This window comes from Sus scrofa, chromosome 1, assembly GCF_000003025.6.
Source record: "Sus scrofa isolate TJ Tabasco breed Duroc chromosome 1, Sscrofa11.1, whole genome shotgun sequence".
Lineage (NCBI taxonomy): Eukaryota > Metazoa > Chordata > Mammalia > Artiodactyla > Suidae > Sus > Sus scrofa.
In genome coordinates this window covers 213139989-213164482 of record NC_010443.5, presented here as the reverse complement: position 1 = coordinate 213164482, position 24494 = coordinate 213139989, and the positions used below count along the sequence as shown (strand labels likewise).

The 24494-nt window shown below is 35.4% G+C and overlaps 1 protein-coding gene across 6 annotated transcripts in view; it reads right to left on the bottom strand.

Annotated features, from left to right (window-relative positions):
* The window catches only part of PTPRD (protein tyrosine phosphatase, receptor type D), a 2180605-nt gene that overhangs the window by 848531 nt on the left and 1307580 nt on the right, over positions 1-24494 (bottom strand). For all 6 annotated transcript variants that reach the window (XM_021074366.1, XM_021074373.1, XM_021074310.1 and 3 more), the window contains one exon: positions 4402-4460. The gene's annotated coding sequence lies outside the window, so the exon portion shown is untranslated. The remainder of the gene's footprint in view (positions 1-4401; positions 4461-24494) is intronic.

Here is a 24494-nt window from a genome sequence, read left to right as displayed (position 1 = left end):
TTTGGTCAACCCCCATACATATAGTTAGATTATACATATTATCGTTCTTAAACTGTCTTGCTAGTAAATCCTCTTAACAAGTCTTTCTTTTTAATGCTACATGAATAATATGAGAGTTTTGGTCATTACCCTTTTGAATAAAAAAATTACAACTCTTTTAAGCAGAAATGCCCAGAAAATACCCTGCTGGGTTTCCTTGTTCTGGTCATACAGTCTGCTTTCACAGTTAACCTTCCCTTAATTAGATTAATGTGTTCTTTATCTGATACTGTCAAATTAACACTGTAATCAAAAATCTCTAATAGAGACCTGAATAGGTCCCTGCAATGTGCAATGTTAATTACTTCTTCAATAAAAATAACTGAGCCAGACTCACTTAATGGAATGCCTTAGTTAGCAGATCTGGTTTATTTCTCCAAAATAGTGCTAGTCAGAACTTTATAAACAACTCTTAAAATCACCTAAAGAAACCACAGTATCTCTGACTTTCTTAATTGATGGAATTCCAAGAATTGACTAAAACTCCAAAAGGTTACTCTTAGTTATATTCAAATACTTATAGGCATTAGCATTGGCCCTTATATTCAAACATGGCACTGCACAGCAAATATTCAAATGTTACCATTCATGAGAAACTAAATTGTGCTTGCCAAAATAAGCAAAATACTTGGCTATAGAACCCACAACAATACTGTGTTCACCCCACATATTTGTGAATTTCCAAATTCAGACATTTTAACAGTTTCTGGCTAGCATAAGCTTGATCCAATTATAAAAAGTGACATTGACAATTACATGAGGAAAAAAGCTCATTTAACCAAATTGCCTAAACTTTATCAATGGCCCTAAGGCAAAGTGTTTTGAACCTTTAATTACAGAATAGTGTGTTTATCATTGGACGTTTCTTAGATATCTTATAATGTTCTTAATCAATCACTTATTAAGTGTCCTTGATGTTAGGGCACTCTTTAAATGTTGTGGAGTATAAAGATGAATAAAAAGACAAAGATTCTCCTTTCAAAAAGTTTACCATCTAGACACTTAAGAAGTAACTCGCAGAAGAGGAGAAATTTTATGCTTTGCTGTTTAGTTAGATGGTTTTGATTCTCTCAACGTAGACCAATCAAGGACCATCTCAAAACATAGGGGCAGTTGTTGTCTCTGGAGTTCCACTGGGTACAAATTCTGATACTACTACTACTATTTATATGACTTTAGATATTTTGTTTCGCTGGTTCTTATTTCCCTCATTCTAACATGGAAGTAATTACAGTATGGACCTTAGAAGTTTAATGTGAAAAGCAAATGCGATAGGTTTGCAAATCTGCTTTGTACATAATATGCACAGTAAAAATAAAGATAAATATACTTAAGAAATAAAGGATACATTTTAAAAAGCTGTTTTTTTCTTTAGCAAGATTAACCAGTTTAATATTTTGGAATGTGTAAGATTCAGATGCCCGCATTCAAAACTGATTATTTAACATTCATGGCTTAGAGAGGGAAAGATAAATTTGTAACACAATGCTCTAAAGCAACATTGCAAGTGAGTTGGCGATCTTAGATAAATGGAGAAGACAATTTGGGAAATATGGATCAAATATAATGTCCTAAATAATGTATACTGGGCTTGACCCAATGGTTTGACAAAAGGTTTTATGCTTTTGTAGACAATATGGAGAAGGTAGCATTATAAAGAACTAGGTAAACATGTCAAGCGTCAGAAGAGCCCCTAAAAAGACTTTGGAATATGTAACTATTGCTGCGAAAACAACAAAAATAACCAACTTTTGGCCTTGGCTCTCAGTACTGTGCTTGCTGGAGTAAGAAAACATGAGACTAAAAAGTCAGAAAGGGGTTTGCATTCTTGCTCTAACTCTCATGAGCTGTGAAAAACCTCTGCCTCCTTGACCACCAGTTTCTTCATCTGAAATGGGAGGATCTGTGGATAACATGTAAAGCCCTCCACTTTTTGCTTGGTACATTCTAAGGGCTCAATACATCATTAATAATCACTATTATTTTACTTCCATTTCATGTTTGTGATGAGATGAAGATGGCTACAGTTTCAATTTTTACTCCTCTTAGAAATACAGGTATACTATAAGAGCATATGACCTGTATTTTATAGAAGAGGTAGTTAGTTATGATCTTTCTGATCATGAGAGACTGTATTCTATGATTGAAGTATCTATTCTATCACTAAAAGATGAATTTCTAAAATGTATTATATATTTCTACTATCAAACATGGCTATAAATTCCTGATACTCCAAGATGCTATAAAAATAAAAACAGAGACATCTATAGACTAATTTACATACCCCTTATTGTCAGTCAGTTACTATTCTAAAGGACTTTTCATATATTAAATCATTTAATTTTTATAACAGCCTAAAAAGTTAGTACTATTATTTCTCCACTTTACAGATAAGAAATTTCAAACACACATATTTGAATCATTTGCCTAAGATTTATTAGCTAGTAAGTAGCAAAGAATCCAAGCAAGTTTAGGTTTAGAATCTATGTAATTTGCCCTGTCTTATAGAAATGATTTGTTCTGAAGAAGCAATATCTTAAGTGGAGGTATATTTGAAATATTTCTATTGGCACTAGATCAGACAGCAATAGAACTTAAAAGAAAATAGGAACATCATTTCCATGATTAGTTCTATGGGAATAAGTAATTTGGATTCCCAAACAACTGGTTTTTAAATTAACTCTGGAACATAACGTGCTCAGAAAATGGGAACTGATTCTCTACAAATTGTTGTACCGTAAAACAGAATGATTAATATCACAAGAGAGTCATGAACAAGGGCACATAGGGATTCAGAAGAAGAATAAGACATCTTTTGATGTGGTGTATCCAAGAAAGCTTTGTGATTCAACACACAGCGAGCTGAATCTTAATATATATATATATATATAATAGAAACAACAAGAAACCAAGGGAGAAAACAGGCTGAGGGCCTGAAATTAAATTTTCTACAATCTCCATCTCTTATTTGTTTGTTTAATCCTCATCTTGTTTGATTTCAATGGCATCTTGGTTTCTAAAGAATCTTTGTGTAATTTTTCTCTATACAAATATTTTTTTCCTTAGAGTCATAAGAAGCCTCAGCTCAAAAATGAGATTAACAGGGAATATGATAAGTGACTCCCTTTCCTTTAAACTGGGAATGCAACCCAGAGATAAGAGTATTTGAGCATGGTAAAGAACTTCTAAACTCTGTAAACTTTGTTTATGATATTTTCATGTAATAACATCAATTAAAAACTAGTTCATTTTAGGAGTTCCCGTCTTGGCTCAGTGGTTAACGAATCCGTCTAGGAATCATGAGGTTGCGGGTTCAATCCCTAGCCTCGCTCAGTGGGTTGGGGATCTGGCGTCTTTGTGATCTGTGGTGTAGGTTGCAAATGTGGCTCGGATATGGCATTTCTGTGGCTGTGCTGTAGGCCTGCGGCTACAGCTCCAATTAGACCCCTAGCCTGGGTACCTACATGTGCCGTGGGTGCGGCCCTAGAAAACAAACAAACAAAAAAACTAGTTCATTTTATAATGCATCACAAATCTATACTAGATAATAGTTTGAAATGGTGAGCCAATAGATCAAATATCTAGAGAGCAAAGGAATTATTTATTTCAGAGAATTATCATTTAAGCACATTATGAAGCTTGCAGCAAGGAAAAAAGGTATTTGGTAAAAGATTTTATCAGAAAGTATTATTATGACAAATGAATGCTCAGAGAGAAGATACCTAAGATAACGAACTGTGAAAATAGTAAAGTTTTCTTGCAAAGTAGTGAAAACCGATAACCCATAATTGTTTAACAGAGATTAGACGTTTAAAAATTTGCTAATCTATTTGCTAATCTATTTTCTCACTTTATTCTTTCATTAACAATAAATAGCTTTGTAGCTTCCAGAAGAACCAAAATGAAGTATGTAGGTGAGACCACTGCTGAGGGCTAATAATTTCATAGCAGCAATAGCTAAATTCAATCAACATTTAAATCTATAGGGATCTGCTACTCCTGATCAAACTATTAACCCTTTTGTTATATTTTTTCACATCATCATGACTAAGATTATCCGTGATTCAGGCCTGGAAAGTAGATCTCTCATTGACTGTTTTTTTTTCCCTAGGTGTTCCATTTTTTTTTTGAGTATGTTGTAATTTAATTTATAAAAGAAAAACAGACCATCCATAGTAAAGAATGACTAAATCTTAGTATATTTTATAAGAATATCAAGCCAATATAATGTTTGAATATTCCATCCATCCATCCATCCATCCATCCTATCCACTAATCATTGAGTGACAACTATATATTAGGCAATGTATCAGGTGCTGGGACACATGGAAAAGAAGAGGTTAAGATATGTTGTAGACTTACCTTATATAATCACTGAATGTGTTTTTAGACAAAGTCCCTGGCCTCACGAAATTCAAAACCTAATTAGAAAAATAAAAATAAAAATAATTGTAAAAACTATATCAAACCATAAGTTGTCTTTAAGACAACACATTTTTGCTATTTTTTTAAAGGGGAGATTTACACAGAAAGACGAAAAAGTAAGAGGATTAATGAGTGAAGCTGGTATCAATTTTATGTCATACAATCTTTAATTGAATGATTGAAGTACTAAACTCAATGTGGGAATTCTTTTGTCCACATACTGTAAAGCAGTGAACATTAAACATTCCTTAACATTTTAAATTGAGATTATGTCTAACATAAAATGGCTAAAGCAGCTTCTACAACATTGATTTCATCAAGTCGACTGACTACCATAGTTTGTTGCTTCCCGAAATTACATAATACATTTCAAACTTCCTATCCTCTGGTCTATGATGCTGGATGCCCCTCAGTGTTCTTAAGGGGGTCACTTGAACCACAGAGGTCAAGACAAAGCAAATCCTTGTCTTGCCTACGGATCCTGGGACTAAATCACATGGAAGAATTCTAAATCTTATGAACATTACACTTATAGAAAAGAATCTCATCAATTTTTAAAAAATATATACCCCTGAAACATGTAAAAAAAGTACTTTGTCGTAATTCCTCAATCAAATTAAAGAATAGAATATCTTCATGATTCTCATTTGTTTTTAGAATTGTTTCCTTCTGTCTAGATCACTTTCTTCTCAACTCTTCTTCATATGTTCAACACTTATTTCTCCTTCAACTCCCAAAGAAGTCATTATCACACGCTGAAAGCCTTTCTTGACATCCTGCCTTCTCCAGGTTTCACTTCGATGTATCTCTTAGATGCCTGTGTACTGCCTTATCACATTACCTTGTGTCACAGAAATTGGTTTTTTGTTCATAAAACTGTTTCCCTTTTCTTCCTGTTATAGAGCCAGGATACAACTTTCAGATAGACATGAAATGTGAGTGAATTCTTCACAGTGGGATACAGCTAGATATAAATCATGCCAGGATCAGTCCTGACCTTAAAAACATCTCATACTTAAGCCCTCTTGCTTTGTTACTACCTGCTGGTAGAATCCCTGAGGACCTAGAGGAGGAATGATCCATAAGAAGCAAAGAGCTTGGTCCTTCAGTCACGTCTTTCTGTCACATCTTTTCATCCCCACTAATAAAGTATGTTCATACTACAGTGCAGAAAAGATGATTAGCCATCATTTGGATCTGACTGGAAACATCTGTTAGTTCTGGGGTTTCATGCAGATGAGAATTAAATTTTAGGTTTTTATTAACTGAAGTATACTTGATGTATAATGTTGTATGTTACAGGTATACAAGGTAATGATTCATAATTTTTAAAGGTTATATTCCATTAATAGGCTATATTATGCTATATTCCCTATGTAGTACAATATATCATTGTAGCTTATTTTATACATAATAATCTGTACCTCTTAATCCTCTATCCCTATAATGAACTTTCCCTCTTCCCTCTTCCCACTGGTAACCACTAATTTGTTCTCAATATCCATGAGTTTGTTTCTTTTTGTTGTCATTATATGTGCTAGATTATTTTTTTAGATATCACATATAAAGTGATGTCATGCAGGATTTGTCTTTCTCTTTCTGACTTCAGTTAGCATAATGCCCTTCAAGTCCTTCCATGTTGTTGCTAATGAAAACAATTTCTTTCTTCTTATGGCTGAGTAGTATTCCATTATGTATGTGTATAATTTTAACATTATTTGTTAATAATTATAATTTGTTTATATACATATATATCACATTTTAACAATTAATTTTTAAAATTGGTATGGAAAAACAAAAGATCTTAAATGGCCAAAATGATAATGGAAAAGAACAGAGCTGAAGGACTCATGTTCTGACTTCAGACTATACTACAAAACTATAGTCATCAAAACAATATGGTACTGGCATAAAAACAGACATATGGATCCATGGAACAGAATAAAGAGCCCAAAAATAAACCCATACACTATGGTCAATTAATCTATGACAAGGGAGGTAAGAATGGAGAAAAGACAGTCTTTTCAATTAGTAGTGCTGGTAAAACTGGACAGCTACATGTAAAAGAGTGAAATTAGAATATTTTTTCACACCATCTTCAAAAATAAACTCAAAATGAATTAAATACAAATGGAAGACTGGATATGTTTCCTAGAGGAAAACATAGGCAGGACATACTTTGATATAAATTGCAGTAATGTTTTTTAAAGATCTGTCTCCTAAAGCAAAGGAAATAAAAGCAAAAATAAACAAATAGAACCTAATTAAAATTAGGATCTTTCACAAAGCAAAGGAAAACATCAATAAGATGAAGAGTTTTAACAGGAGAAAATATTTAAAATGATATGACCAATAAGGAGTTAATATCCAAAGTATATAAACAGCTCACACAACTCATCAAATAAATAAAAAAAAAAATAAATAAATTCCAGAAAAGTGGAATTTTCCAAAAAGGACATGTAGATGGCCAACAAGCACATGAAAAGATGCTCAACATTGGAGTTCCTGTCATGGCTCTGTGGTTATGAACCTGACTATTATTCATGAGGACATGGGTTAGACCCCTGGCCTCGCTCAGTGGGTTATGGATATGGCATTGCCATAAGCTGTGGTGTAGGTTGCAGACACGGCTCGGATCCTGAGTTGCTCTGGCAGCTACAGATCTGATTTGACCCCTAGCCTTGGAACCTCCATATGCTGAAAGCGCAGGCCTAAAAAGACCAAAAAAAAAAAAAAAGACAGACACAGATGTTCAACATTATTAATCATTGGGGAAATGCAAATCAAAACCACAATGAGTTATCACTGCATACCCATAAGAATGGCTATCATCAAAAAGAACATAAGCAATAAATGTTGGTGAGGATGTGGAGAAAAGGGCACTTTTATACCCTCTTGATGGGAAAGTAAACTGGTGCCGTGACTATGGAAAACACTATGGAAACTTCTCCAAAAACTGAAAAATAGAACTACCATATGATTCAACAGTAACACCCCTGGGTATACATCCAAAAGAAATGAAACAGTAATTAGAAAAGATACAGGCACCCAACATTCAAAGCAGCAATATTTATAGCTGTCAAGATATAGAAGCAATCCAAATGTCCACCAATAAATAAACTGATAAATTTTAGTTCTTGATGGCATTAAGATGGTGGGTGTTTATTAAGTACTTAGCCTACCCAGACTGTGATTGATTGTTTGATTTGTTTGATCTTCCCTATTAGATTTTTTAACTATAGCACTCCCATGGTAACTGGTTTTGTTTTGTTCAGGGATTTAGCTGGAACACATACATGGCACATGATGACCAACTCTCTATCAACTAATACCTCAGATTTTACATGAACAAAATGTACCATGAAGATAATAAAAGAAAAATTATTCTAAATGCAGTTTTCTTTGTGGGGATTTGGAAATACAAGGCTTCATTTGGCAAACTCTTCCAAAATTCCTTTTGGTACATACCTTAAAAAAAAAGAATCTGATTTTTCTCTGGAGTTCAAAGCAAGTGGCAACATCAAAACATTTTTGCAAAACTGTTTTTGTAGGCTTTTATTTGCAGTTTGGGGTAAGATAGTGAGAGCATTTGCAAAACGTTAGTCTGAAGTAACAAACTCAAGAGCTCCTCACTGTGATTTGGAATGTCCTTCGAACCACCACTGGGGATTTAACGCCAATGGAGAGAAAATGAAAGGTAATTTTCTTTCCTTTCAAAACAATAACCAATCACAGAATCCAAGACCTTCTGCTCTTCTCATAGTACAATGAAATAGCTTTTGAAGTTCAGACAAAAATAGAGACATCTGACAAGCAATATCAAGCCTCAGTCATGAAGCAACCATGTATTTATTGCCAATGCATCTCTTTCTCTTCTTACTTCTATAGCCGAAAAACCCTGTATGCACTGACTCCCTTTGGGACACCACCTGTTTGAGGCCACTTCCAAAAGGGCTCTTCATAAATCTCACCCATCTGTCTTCTTACTATCATCCACTTACTGGTTAAATTTAGTCCTGTTTGGCAGAACCTACTTTCAGAGACACACTTCCTTTACTTTCAGCCCTAATTAGATGAGGGAAAAAAAGAGAATGGACAGACCTCCTTGTTTCCTTTTTTTTTTTTTTTTTTTTTGGCTTTTTAGGGTCATACCCATGCATTGGAGGTTCCCAGGCTAGGGGTACAATCGAGCTACAGCTGCCGGCCTACACCACAGCCACATAAACATCAGATCTGAGCCACATCTGTGACCTACACCACAGCTCACAGCAACGGTGAATCCTTAACCCACTGAGCAAGGCTAGGGAGCAAACCCACAACCTCATGGTTCCTAGTCAGATTTGTTTCCACTGTGTCATGACAGGAACTTCTCCTTGCTTCCTTTATGAAAAATTAAGAGGAAGCTTTTTTTCTGCCAGATACACAACTGCATGGCTTTTTAACCTGAAGCAAAAATCCTCAAGCTCTATTCCATAGCTCATTTAGATTATTGCCGAATGGTACCTGTAGGGTAGACTTTATGGTGGCTTTAATAAATGTGTATTTCACTCACATCAATATTAATAGATGATTTTCTTTGGTAAAGCACTCATCTCTTTAGTGTCAGGCAAATGCACAACTGGATTTGCCAGTTGAAGCCATTTCTTTTCTTTTTTTTTTTTTTTTTTGGTCTTTTTTTGCTATTTCTTGGGCCGCTCCAGCGGCATATGGAGGTCCCCAGGCTAGGGGTCTAATCAGAGCTGTAGCCGCTGGCCTACGCCAGAGCCACAGCAAGGCGGGATCTGAGCCGCGTCTGCAACCTACACCACAGCTCATGGCAACGCTGGATCCTTAACCCACTGAGCAAGGGCAGGGACTGAACCCGCAACCTCATGGTTCCTAGTCAGATTCGTTAACCACTGTGCCACGACGGGAACTCCCTGAAGCCATTTCTCAAAGTTTTCGCAGATATAAAGGCAACTCTTCTGCGTCTCAGACCATTCCAAATCTACCTTTCCTTTCTGAGTGTAAATATCAACGTAATTGCCTGTTGATCTAGTAGAGGAGACAACAGAAAGGATTTGACACCAGACAAAAATGAAAAAACATGAAGTCATGTTTGGGTCAGCTGAATTTCCTACATGTGGTCAAAGGGCAAATTATTGTCTCAAATTGGTTTTCTGAAGATTGAGGATTAAATGAATCATCCTCAACGTGGGAGAAAACAGACTTTTAGCAGCAGATTTTGCCAAGTGAGCAGCACAGTCTAGCTCATAGAACATGTCTGATGTGGGGACAGAACGAAACACACAAAAAAGGAACTGCTGTAATGGTATGGGTTCTTTCATCTTCATGTTCTGTGCCAAAGTCTGACTAATTGCTGTGGCTGAAGAAGCTGTAAGAGCTAGTCAATAACTTTCAGCAGTAGAGCTTTCCATAATGAGGTATAATCTCGGCTGATATCCTTTTAGGATTTACAGATGTGCATTGGAAATTGTTTTAAGAAGTTTTGAAGATTTCCATTTACTTTGGTCATAAACCCAGTTATTTTTTTCACCACAGAAATAACAAACATCTCATAAATAGCCTTTCCTTTAGTGTGTTTCACATCAGAAGCATATCTTAATTTTATTTTTTAAACACAGCTAGAGTCAAATCATGTTATTTTATATTCTGACCCATAAAAAATACTTTGGACTTACTTGCTGTTAATTTTTATCTTTGCCATGTGGAATCCCTTCTGTTATGATATAAAAATTCCAAGTTTCATTAATGGCTCATGATTCTATTATAGGTAATAGGCATATTTTAATTAAAATACTTCAAACTTTAAAAAGGCATTTTCACATAAAATCTAGAATTCAATTTATTTGCTCTAGTGTGATGTTTTTTGGCTCTAAATTAGAAAAAAGTTTACCTCATATGAAGATTTTTCTGCTGTTAACCCTATTCTAAAACACCAAAAAATTCTGATTATGAGAATAGCATGTCATTTTAAAACAGTTTCTACATTAGCACAAGCAGCTGTGACCTTTTAGAGAAGTTTAAAATTACATATTAGAGATTTCTTTAGGAGCTTTCATTCACATTTTTTGGAATTGTTCACACATGCTTTTCTTTAGTCACATTTTCATGACTTCAAGTTTATATTAGATAAGCAGCACTAGGTAAGCAAACATTCAGGAAAAGATGTTTGAAAATATATCTGAATACATTTGAAATACCTAAATGCAACTGTCTTGAAAATTATCAGATTTGTTTTTCACATGCAGATCGTACAGTAGAAAATGATGATGGATGGGGAAGAGAGTATATTTCAAAGTTTTGTTTTGTCAAACCTGTTAGACTCACTATGTAACATACTTTTGCCCCTTCCTTCCTCCTTCCCTTCCTCTCTCTGTTTTCTTTTCCTATTTTATATATTTAGTAGATTGGGTGATTTGGAGCTTTGCTAATTGAACAGCAAATCCTACCTTAAACCACATTGCAATAAACATAGAAACTTAGGAAAAATATTCTACAATAATGAAGGTTACTGGAGTATAAGGTTTTCATAACACATATGGCAGGATATACCAACCAGGATAACAATTGTGCTTCTCATTACTAAAGAATGAGAGGTTTTTTTGTGGTGGTTTTTTTTTTTGTTTTGTTTTGTTTTGTTTTTTTCTGTTTCAATGTGGTCTCTTTAAAAAAATAAGCAGGTCTTTTTGGAAGCCCAATTACTTTTAAAATTTTCTTTTTAAACTCAAAGTTCAGGGCACTTGTAGAAGAGTACATAAGGAATGAATCACACAAAAGCAAACACCAGGGTAACCACCACCCAGGTCAAAATGTAGGACTTTTCTAGTGCTACAGAAACCCCATGCTCCCTCCCACTCCCATTCCTCCCTCTCCGTCAAAGGTAAACAAACATTATCTTGATTTCTAACCATACAGTTTAGAGCTGTCTTGAACATCATATAAATATAATCACATATTACATATCGCTTTGTTACTGGCTTCCTTCCTCACCATTATGCTTACTGGTTTCATTCATGTTGCAGTTTGTCAAAAATCATCAGAATATACCATGCTTTATGTGTCCATTCTATTGTTTATGAACATTGGGTCATTTCCAGTTTAGAGCAATTACAATTAATGCTGCAATAAACATCCGTGTAGATATTTCTTGGTACACATGTTGTATATAATTAGGAGTGGAATTGCTGGATCATCTGGTACGCATATGTTCAACTTCAGTGGATAATGCCAAACTGTTTTCCAAAGTGGCTGTAGCAATTTTACTCCCCGAAATATATGTGTTCCTCTTGTATCACAGATTTTCCAGTACTTGGCAGTACTTGCTTTGAAAGTCTAGGTTACATCAGGAAAAGAGGAAAGGAAATTAAGGCCTGAGGTGGAAAAAGAAAGACTCCTGGACAGTTGCCAGGTAGGAGAATGATGACTGGGCTGTGAGTGGAGAAGATGCGAATGTCACTGCCAAGAATTTCCCTTGAAATAGGAGAACCCATGAAGGGTTGGGAGTCAGGTGAAGAGTATGATATTCTGTAGAATTATTATGAGGGTGTCAATCAATCTGGCAATGGAATTTCACTGCAAAATAAATTTTGTGTGTGTGTGGTGGGGAGGGCTCCCGGAGTCCTTTCACATAATAAATGAACAAAATGAAAACATAAAATAGGAAGAGTCTCTTTATATATGAGAATCATTAGAAATGTCCAGGGTGGTAATGTAAGGATGAAAAATGTCACAAAAGTTTGCTATGAAGAACTACTTTCTATCATTCTATTCTGAACAAGGTCTTATTCTTTTTGTGATAAATTTTGAACATATTCTGTCTCAGAAGGGATGGGAATTCCACTATTTTCTGATATGGGAATATCCCATAGGTGTTTACTGAACTGTTTTAGTAAGTGATTGCTTTATAAGGCAATTATTTTATAATTATCCTATAAAACTTGCCTTAAAAAATATCCTCTAGAGCCAGGAAGAATCACAGAATTTTATAGGTGGAAGAGGTCTTGGACAATGTCTAATTAAGCGCAAAGGCACTAGCTAATGCTAATGCAGAAGGATCCAGGCTTTTTGACCTGGAAGATAATCATCATATTCGCATTTTATTAAATGAACACAGAAAATTTTCTTTCTTGACTTGCCTTACCTGGCCTATATCTACACATCAATCAGAACTCATCAGAGTTCATCTACTTTAAGTTGTGCTCTCTAACCTCCTCTCCCTTCAAGTTAGCATTAAATGTTGCCAATGTCTTAAATGACATTTTACAGCAACTTCTATTCTGAAATTATCTATATACCTATATTTTTGCCCACCATACTGAGAAACCAGAAAGGAGGGTGGATTTTCTCTCTGCTCTTTGTCCTTAGCATTTTACAAAAACTTAGTATACAACAGCGCTTGTTAAATATTTGTAGAATGAGTTAAATGTATCAAAATGTGTCCCATAATCATTGTGGTATGTATTTAGGTGAAAGTGACATATGTAAATTTACCCATTATATTAGTCTTTTGGGCTCTTTACTGATACTTCTCTTTCTCTTCTTTTCAGGTACTTGGTAGGACTGTAGCTCCTTGTGCCCCTGAAATTAGTGTGGCTCTGTTATTTGAGCAGAAGTAACACATGTCACTTCTGTGTAGAAGCCTTTTTTTTTTCCCTTCTTCTTCTTCTTTTTAGGGCCATACCTGTGGTATATAGAAGTTCCCAGGCTAGAGGTCAAATTGGAGCTGCAGCTGCCGGCCTATGCCACAGCCACAGCAATGCCAGATCTGAGTTGCATCTATGACCTCCAAGACAGCTCATGGCAATGCCTGATCCTTTAACCCACTGAGTGAGGCAAGGAATGGAACCCACATCCTTATAGTTATTAGTCAGGTACTTAACCCTCTAAGCCATGACAGGAACTCCTATAGAAGCCTTAAATAGCTATCGATGTGCTCTTTCCTCCCTCCAAGCCCAGGGATCTTGGAGACTCTCTGAGTGAAGACAACAACATTTAGTAAACCCATAATAGACATATAGGATGACTGAGAAGTAAAACTGTATTATCCTGAAACAGGATATTAGAGCTGCTACGGAAGTTCTGACCTAACTGTAATGAAATGCGACTTGGGGGAAATCTGGGCGAAAGTAAGCCTTTGTCCATGGGAAGGACATGAACTATTGGGGGCCAAAGCTTGGACTGTGGTACACACCTTCTCAAATGGATCTTGAAGATCTCCATCTTCTGGTATTTCTGAGTTTGTGTAATCCCCTATTCTTGAGTATGGATTATACTTAGGATTTGCTTCTACCAAAAATACGGATGCAAAAGTAATGGGATGTTGCTAATGAAATTAGATTTTTAAAAGACTATGGCTTCTTTCTTGATCAATCTCTCTCTCTCTTCCTTGAAGCCTGAGAATCAAGTTGCCATGTGTTGAGTAGACCTATTGAAAGACCTACATGTCAAAGGATTAACATCTCTGGTTTACATAAGGGAATGCATAAGGTTTATAAACTGTCAATGAATGAGCTTCAATGTGGGTATTCTGAGCTTTGCCAAAAGTCATGTTAGTATACTTGGCAATGGATTCCATTTGGGCCTTGAAGTGACCAGTCGTGATACCTTACTGCAGTCTTGTGAGAGATTTTTTTTTTTTTTCTTGTCTTTTTGCCATTTCTTGGGTTGCTCCCGCGGCATATGGAGGTTCCCAGGCTAGGGGTCGAATCAGAGATGTAGACACGCAGGCCTACGCCAGAGCCACAGCAACGCGGGATCCGAGCCACGTCTGCGACCTACACCACAGCGCACGGCAATGCCGGATCCTTAACCCTCTGAGCAAAGCCAGGAATAGAAACCACAACCTCATGGTTCTTAGTCGGATTCGTTAACTGCTGCGCCACGACGGGAAATCCCAGAGATCTTAAATAACAGACACTCGGCTACACCATCTTAATTCATGACCCACTGAAAATGAGATAAGAAACATTTATTGTTTAAAGCTGCTATGTTTTGAGATAATTTGTTACATAGCCATAGATAACTAACTCATTTTGTGAGTAATCCCTCCTGTAAGTATAGTACAAAGGGGGCAAATATTTACTTCATGTAAGAGATGCCTGATGATGGCTGTATATGAAGTCGAAGACACTGTTACTTATTTATTGCAGCATTATAATAAGATTATATCTCATCAGTGGGTGTATAAACCTAAAGCCACATAAAAATTAAATTAATACTTCAGTTGTTTTTATTGGTATGAATAAAGATTTCTGAATATAAGATAATTAAACAAATAATAATGATCAGTATTTAGGATCCTATGAAGTTAGGTGTTTGGCTCTCTTTATTTTCTCAGATAACAGAAAACTTGATTTGTACATTAAGGAGACACATGGGTCATATTAGATGATTTTCATGTTGCCCCGATATAAGCTGACTTCTACCTAAATAGCTAACTAAATTCTTATACTGCCTCTGAAAATTTTATCAAAATATGATCAAAAGAGTGCAGGGACCATATGAGATGAGGGCTCTCAGGCTATTTTGAATCATCTGAATCTAAAAATGAGGGCATGACACCTACACATTTTCCCCTAGCTGTTCAATATCGGGAATCCAGGACAGTGTCTATTCAGTAAATCAGAGTGTTAATGTTAAATTCCATACAGCAAAGATGAAAAAAAGATGTAAAAAATTTGCAAAGTGTTTGGGAGAAAGAAAAACAGCAGGTTTCATATGAAAAAATAAACTCATGTGCCGAAAAAATGTCCACTGGCAACCTCAGCACAATACAATAAGGCTTTAGCTCCAAAAGAGGGAACCTGCTTAGGAATTAAACTAATCAGAGACTCAGAAGACAGGAATGCTAGTTATTATAAGGTTTTCATAGGTGAGTACAATTGTTTTCACATGTTTGAAGCCTACCCTGTTTCAATCCCACCAGGAACTCCTGATGAATACTGCATTTTGCATGAAAGCAACAATTCATAATTTCTCTTTATTCTTGTTTGTTACTACAAAAGACAGTCTCAGGGGGCTTTGATTAAGATGATGAGACAAAGAATAAAACAAATAGAGCCTGTTAAATGCCTGCCAGAAACCAGAGCTGCACCGCTTAATATGAAAGACTCTTCAAAACCAATAATGAAATAATCATCCTTTTTGCAAGACTTGATAAGAAAATGAAGGCTAGATGTATATTTTAGGGAAACTAATTTACACTGTAGGAGGAAGAAGAGCAACTACAGAAAATCAACTGTTAATAAATATCTGAGACTGCAGAGAAATCACAAGATAAGCCCAAGCATATGTTCCTCCAGCTAGAATATGGCAATCATTTCTCTGAGAAGAGAAGCTGATAAGGCCCCCTCCTCTCCAACAGGCAATCATTTTGCATTTTACATTATTTGAAAAGAGCTTGATTATTTTCGTTTGAAAGAAACCAGACTGATTCACATTTACCTGTCAACAGAATGTTCTAGTCCTCTGTTTTGCCTCTCTATTTAAAGGCATATGACCTGACTATGAAATTCCATACACAAATATTTCATTAGATGTAAATAAATAATAATGAGTGACCAGCTCATGCTTTCATGGTTTTTTTTTTTTTTTGGTGTTAAATTATGCTAAATTAAAAGCCACAAACTGATAAATAGGACTGTTGCAGTAATGGATTGAGATCATGAATACTGCTTTATTCAAGGTCAGATACAATCTTTAAAAATCATGTCCAGAGGGAAAAGTCCAACATGAAAGTGGTAATTATGTTACTTAAAGTCTAGTTTAAAAGGAGAACAGTGTAAAATATAATCTGTTCTGGTTTTGTAAACCTACGTAAATATTCCAATGTTGCTCTATCTAGTAGAGATAGGAGAAATGTATAAACACAAACAAGAAGCAGGCACCTTGTCAACTGATTTATATGGGTTTGATTTTACTTACTGAAGTGGGATTTTAGTATCCAGAGAATTAGTGAGACAGTGGTTCTAAAAGCATGTGTGTAGTATTTCTAAATATCATACACATATTGCATATTATTGAAGGGGAAGAGAGAACAAAATGCTTCACTAAGCATCTAAACATTTGGTCTCTAGCATGTGTTCTGTTGCTTATTAAATAGGTATCTTCAGTAAATCAATGAAATATTTTTAGCTTTAGTTTTCTCATTCCACCAAAAGAAAGAGTTGGTAGCTTTTTTTTTTTTTTTTTTTTTTTTTGGCATTTTAGGGCTACACCTGGAGCATATGGTAGTTCCCAGGATAGGGATCCAATCGGAGCTATAGCTGCTGGCCTACACCGTGGCCACACCAGATCTGAGTCATGTCTACAACTTAGACCAGAGTTCATGGCAATGCTGGATCTGTAACCCACTGAGTGAGGCCAGAGATCAAACCCGCAACCTCACAGTTCCTAGTCGGATTTGTTTTCGGTGTGCCATGATGGGAACTCCTGTGTTGGGTAACACTTTTAAGGACCAATCTAACACTATGAACCCTAAATATCACAATTATGCTACATAATTTACATATATTATTTATGTATTTGTATATGTTTTCCTGTATATATGCATATGCATATGTATGTACACACAGGTTTTTCAGATAAACAAATCATTAGACTGCTGTGGTAGCACAACACAAAGCTATGGAAATTTTTTCCTAATTCTGAGATGGAGAAATATAATTCACACAGAAGTTCAGTTTCACAATGCTACTCAAGGAATTCACAAAGAAATCTAAAGTTCAGGTTTGCAAAATGAATCAGGATATTCTGTGTGTGGAATGCCAAGTGGAACTTTTGAAAATGGAACATGCTTTAGGTGAGAGGAGCTCAGTCTCCATTAGCAATAAAATATCAAATTCAACCTAAGTACAGGCCTATAGAAAGGCCTATTGCTACAATATCAATAGGAAGATATATTTCTAGGGGATTATGAGAATTATGTTAGCCTCTGTTGCAATATGTTTCTCAGTGGATTGATATTAATATGAACTTTTGCAGTCTTCAGATTTTTCATTAGAATAATGTGTTTTTTTCTTCAATGCATCATGCAACTTGAAATGTTACATCTGAATAGAAAATTTACCTTCTTCAAAGAGTCTACAGCATCACTGCTTTCAGCCAAATATTAGCATATTTCTTCAGTCATAAACATTATTTAAATACAAAAAAAGGAAGAAAGATAATTTTAAAAAATATACATGGGCTGTACATTTTTTACAGTGCTAAGGAACTGAAATAGCTATGGGCTGTCAAGGGCAAGAAAGAATAACTACCTAAAGAGCAGTGCTGGAAACACAGTTGTGGGCAGGTCATAGATCCATCATGACTAATTAAGTAGAAATATTTCTTAAATGCTGATGTTAAGAAAATGTGTGAAAGACTTTTTGAGCAAATCTGAAATCCCTTTCTTTATATAAATTATTTTGGGAATTATAAGGCAAAATGCTCTGTAGTTGGGAAGAGAGTCCACTGGACTGAAAACTGGGGAGACCAAGAGTCTAGTCCATATTTGGGGTGAGGATTTAACAACTCAGACTTTCACATTCTCATGTGAAAAATAAGACTGTGATCTTTAAGAATATTTGCATGGCATTTGTGTTAAAAATCACTTGTAATCAAAAATCTGAATAATTGCTCTTGCTAACATTTTAAGGTTTCTTCCTATTACTGCCTGGGACACAGAAATGATATCAAGTAGGCATGACCTTGATCAAATGTAAACTTTTGATTCCATCCATGAGTTCATCCATTACCCAACTAACTGATCATGCAATGTTTATTAAGCACCACTGTAGGCAATTCATTGGTTGATCTAGAAAATCCAAACATGAAAAATGAAGTATCTCTGCTCTCATGTGCCCTATAGTTTAATGGAGAAGCTTATCCCTTAATACACCCAGGTTGTACTCTTATACACTTTTTTTTTTTTTATAAAGTAATGGCTAAGCACATTGGCTCCAAGTCAGGTCTAGGATTCTAATCCCAATTTTCTACAAGTTGTGTCATCTTCAACAAGCATCTTTACTTTTCAAAGCCCTGTTTCCCTTAATAGCCATATGTGCACTAAAATAATTGGACTGTGTGATCATTAAGTTAAATCTTGAACATAAAGCATTTAGAATAGTATCTGGTATGCAATATGTGCTAAGTAAGAAAACATTAACTATATTTCTTTACACTTTTTCTTACTCTGATCTTAGTATGCTTCCATCTAGTAGTTCATCCATTACCCAACTAACTGATCATGCAATGCCCCATCATTCAGGCCTTGGGGTTGGCCTGGTCCACATAGTTAAATCTTGAAATCTCCTGTTGAACTAAATATCTTCACAGCACATCAACATCAGACAAACACACTCTTTGATCATATGGAATTAGAAAAAAACAAGAATACTTCATAATTATGTATGAAAATAGATAAAATTATGAACATTGTGAAAACTGAAAAATGATCAAACACTCCCAAAGTATCCCCCACTTTCTTGCAGCATCTAATACAGAGTGAACCCCCTGTTCCTTATACTTTCCCCCAAAACACCTAAGCCTCCTACTGAAATCTCCCATAACTCCCCATGGTATACGGTTGTCCATGCTGCACCAAGCAATAAACCCAGCTTTTAAACTATAGGTGTGTTCCTAGAGGTCAATGACTGGAATGTTTTAACACACCTGCGTGTTACCTCTCTTGCCTCCACATGTCATTATTCTTCTTTCTTGTTTTGCACTAGTCTTTCATTCTACTTTGACTTCCTTTTCCTGTCACCACTTTCATGTTAAATGTTTATGGAATGAATATTTCCTTTCTGTGCATCTTTTTTTTTAAGTTTTAATGAAGTATAGTTAATTTACAAGGTTATGATAATTTCTGCTGTACGACAACGTGATTCAGTCATACATATGCACATATTTATTCTCTCTCAGATTATTTTTCCACATAGATTATCACAGAGTACTGGGTAGAGTTCTCTGTGCTATACAGCAGGTCCCCATTGGCCAATCATTCCATATACCTCAGTGTGCATAAGCTAATCCAATGTGCATCAAATTGTTAATGATTCTTCTTTATCATAGGTCTAACCCAGGCTATGGAAAAATTGCCTCAGGAAAAAAAATTGGCTCACCTTTCTGTTAGACAAAGAGATTGTATAGCATCAAGATTTCTGATATTGAAATCTTTTAGAACTTGGGCAAGGACTAAACTTGGGAAAATATAACTTTGACTGGTTTGAAAGAACACAGGGAGACCGCTAAGAATTTCTGACTTCGAATAAGGGAGTAAAAACATGCATATAGTTTTGCTCATATTTTTAGTTATAGATCTTGTTTTCCTTATATTTTTTATATTTGAGCTCAGTTATTATTTTAACCTCACCTAGATCTGTGTATTTCTTCAATCTTCTATAGTTTCCAGTTGGTGAGTTTGGGGTTATAAATACGCATGCAGTTAACTGGGTTGAAAACATACACCATAAAATCAAAGCTAACTTAAAATGTAAATTTTAATTGTTTTACCCTACCCTAAGTAGCCAATTAAAATTTCAGTGGAAATTAGCTCTCATTTAGGGAGTTTGTAACCCTTTGTCAAATAGATTTGCCATTTTTTTCCTTTTGATTTGTCTTTCTTTTATTCATTTAGGTAAATGTGAAACCACCTAGAAATTAAAGATGTTTCAGCATAGACAAAGCTGCTGGTAGACACATGAGATATGGAAACAAAGACTTTCAGTTTTCTCTTGCTCTAAATAGTCAGTCTTGAGAATTTTTGGTAATATCTTCTCTATAAATATTTGTAGTGACTGAACTTGGAATGCCTAAGATGTTGTATTTCAATAGGATAGTGTTACTGAGGGAAATTGTTCCAAATGCGAACATATGGAGGTAATTTTAACCTTAATTCCTACATGTTCTAAAATAAAAATGAACTGGACATAAACCTTATGATTCCTTTGGGCTGAAGGTGTCCAAAATCAGTGTCTTATCTTAACAGAAAGCATCTGAATTTCCCTTTTGATAGATGACTAGATATAGTATAGCTCCAAGTGACTGGAGGTAAATGGACAGAATTTCTTAATTCGTTCCCATCTGCATTCTATTAGTGAGGTCTTCCTTAGATTCTAAGGTCAGGCCTTTAGCTTCCAGATTCATAATAGCTTTGCGGTATTTTTTAGAGAGCTCCTCAGTCATGGAAGGAAGATATAACATATAATTATTTATGTAGCACCTAAGGTATTCATTGGACTGTGGGTCAAGTGCTATCTAGAAAGTATGTATTGAAAGTTGATTAAGACTTGAAAGGCTTTCCTGATAATGAGTGGAAAAGGGGACATGATATCATCATTCCAGGTAAGAAGAAAAAGAGAAAGGGATGGTTGGTTATTGTATCTAGAGTACTTGGCAATATAGATAAAACTGAGCTAATTCCCCAAGGTAGGATCACTGTACATGTATTACTTCAGGGATAGGAAAGGATTTTAGAAAACTTGGAAGACTTTTAAGAACATTCCCTTATTCAGGGACCTAGTATAAAACTCCATTGTGAAAAATAGCCTTGAGTTACCTCAAGTAAAATCAATAGTCTAATTGCCATCCTGTATACCTATGGCATAAACCTGACTGCCTAACCAGAAAACTCAGAAACTGTAAAATACATTCAAGCTGGTGGAATTCATGTGTCCATTTTCACTACTATAAGGCATTAATGAGAGAAATAGAGATAAGCAGACCAGAACCAAAATACAAGTTGTGGGAACTGACAAGAGTATCATAGACAAGACCCAGATCAACTTAGACTTAATGAAATTTTTAGCCACAGATCACCTTGTTGGAAAGGTGAACATCGATGGGTTAAATAGCATTTGAAAAAAAAAATTCAGAAATATTCCAAGGCTGGAAGTTCCCACACATTGTGGCACAGTGGAAAGGAGTCCAACCAGTATCAGTGAGGATGTGGGTTCAATCCCTGGCCTTGCTTAGTGGGTTGGGAATTCAGTGTTACCACTAGGGATCTGGTGTTGCTCTGAGCTGTGGTGTAGGTTGCAGATATGACTTGGATCCTGCAATGCTGTGGCTTTGGTGTAGGCTGGCAGCTGTAGCTCCAATTCAACCCCTAGCCTAGGAACTTCTAGATACCATGGGTGCGATCCTAAAAACCAAAAAAAAAAAAAAAAAAAAAAAAAAAGGAAAGAAAGAAACATGTCAAAGGGTTCCAGAACATTTAAACATTTAAGCTACATAGGTCAACATCTTAGAAATAGGTAAAATAATTTAAAAAGTAACTTGAGGTCTCAAATACGATTTTATTAAAAAAAATCTGATCCTATATACATACATACATAGATAAAGTCCATACTTAATGCATGTATATATGTGTGTATTTCTAATCCTAATGATAAAACTGAATGGCTCTGTTATGATCACTGTATTGGCATTAGAGAATGTGCATTCTGATTCCAGCTCTCCTCTTTGTTGCACTATGGTCTGGCAAGTCTTTGAACTTCTGAAACTTGAACAGAAACCATGTTATTCTACACTGGGAGGCTTTCTGATTTTTGCACTTTCTATTACATAAAACAAAATATTTCTTTATCACTTAATTCAGTATAAATATGATATACTTTATTTGGAGTATCTTCTTATGTTTCCAGATTGACCCTGTCCTCTTTATCTGGATCATGCTGGTATTAAATCTCCAAGAATGATGACAATCTATATTTGTTGGATCCATTTATGGGCAAAGTGGTAGTTGATATTTTACATATGCAATCTTAGTTAACTTTATAATCCCTTCACTTTATAGACAAGAGAACTGAAAACACAGAGAGTGAAGAGATTTGCCGAAGGTACACAGGATTCCAACCAAGACTGTCTGGTTATAGATCTCTCTCTCTCTCTCTTCATTATATCAGTGAGCAAAGTGATTGTAAACTTTTATGGATGATATTCTTGTTTGGTAGAAGTCTGCTAAAAATTGATTCCTCAAAAGGTATTAAGAAATACCCAGGATTAACATTAGTGCTTTTGCGGTGAATAAAATAATGGCAGGATAGTGGTGGCAGTTCCTTTATACTTCCAACCAACAACTGCAAAAACCTTCAGAACAAAGAAATTATTAATGCCTGCATAAACCTATCATTGATTATATTTCCCTATGGGGTATCCGCTTTTATTGTAGAAATTCTTTCCTAATTCAAAAGAAGCTATTATTAAAAAGTTAATCTCCTCTTACATGAAGAACAGTGTATGCAGCAAATATCTCAAAATGTGCACTAAACATATTTTCACTGAAGGGTTAGATAGCAGGGCTATTATCAAGACATGAGGGAAAAGAATAGAAACCTCTGAATAACAAGAAAATTCTTATCATGAAAAGTGGCTTATTTAACTACAAACAGTGACATCTTCAGAAAAGCATTTTTCTCTTTTTTGTAAGCAACATATAAAATTGTCAGATTCTACCACACACATGTCAGGAGCAAGAAGAAAACTAAAATACATGTTGCAAATAGGGAGCATTAAAAAGCAATGCTGAGCTGAGTAGAAGGAAACAGGAAAATAGGAAATGGAAATAAACTCTAATGTTAGCATTTGGTGTCAAGGTCCTTCATATTTTTATCATATTGAAAAGCATAGAATAGGTTTGTCTAGACAACTTATATTTGCACCATGCTTCCAAATCAATAATTCTGTGGATTCTAAGTTTATTTTGATCAGCCTTCTGAAGAATAATACAAATATTAAGTAGTATGTCTTAAAGTAATAAGGCAATAAGATTGAAAAACTCTTTCAATGGTGAACGAGTGCAATAATGGAGGCTTTGTGGTTAAAAAAACAATAAAAAGCATTGATTTGTTATTATAGTGTTATGATTGCACCCAGACATCAAACTTCTCTAAGAGACTTTAAAAAAATATTGTCCAATAAGAACAATTAACAAATGTCTTATGATGTTAGAAATACATTTAAGAGATGAAAATAAAGTTCTTTTGATTGCAAAATACCATAAAAAATAATTCTGATTTATTACATTTAAATGAGCTGATTATTTAGACAAATTTTGCAGTGATAATTGTAGCACCGTCCTTAAATTATTTTAATTATACTTACCAAGTGTTTATTCATCAATTGTGTAGAAAACACAGCACTGGGAGCTATGGCACAGATCAAAAAGATCATGGATTTTACCCTCAAGGACTTTTTGAGTATGAAACATTTATAATTACAAAGATAAGCAGAATGTGGCGAATGTGCTAAGAGAGATGTACACAAATTTTGGGTGTGGATTCTAGGCCAAAAGGTGATCATTCTCTCTCTCTCTCTCTTTTTTAGGGCCATACCCTTGGCATATGGAGGTTCCCAGGCTAGTGGTCGAATTGGAGCTACAGCTGCCAGCCTACACCACAGCCACAGTGATGCCAGATCCTAGCCAGGTCTGAGAACTAAACCACAGCTCATGGCAATGCCGGATCCTTATCCCTCTGAGCAGGGGCAGGGATCGAACCCACGTCCTCATGGATCCTAGTTGGGTTTGTTACCTCTGAGTCATGATGGGAACTCCAAGGTATTCATTTTCAATGGGAAGATCCAAAAGGCCTCATAATAGATATGGCATTTGGATGGACTTTGGGTATAGTGTTGGCAGAGGACTCCCAGTTGTTGAGAACATGTTTGCAAGGAGACAGGGGCTTAGAAATACAGTTTTCCAGCAAGAGTAATTCCTACTGGTGAACTTGCTTCACTCTGCTAAATTTGTACTCTATCGCAGCTGGATCCTATTGCCTGATTTATTGTTCTCTTATCTTTCTACAGATTAACCAAAAGGTCCAATATAAACTGTATGATAAGAAGTTCCTGTCGAGGCTCAGTGGTTATTGAACCAAACTAGCGTACATGAGGATGCAGGTCTACAGTTTTGATTTGACCCCTAGCCTGGGAACTTCCCTAAGCTTCAGGTGCAGCCATAAAAAAAAAAGATAAAAGATAAAAAGCAAAAAACAAAACAAAAAAAAAAAAACAAAAAAAAATCCCCCCAAAACTGGTAAGATATT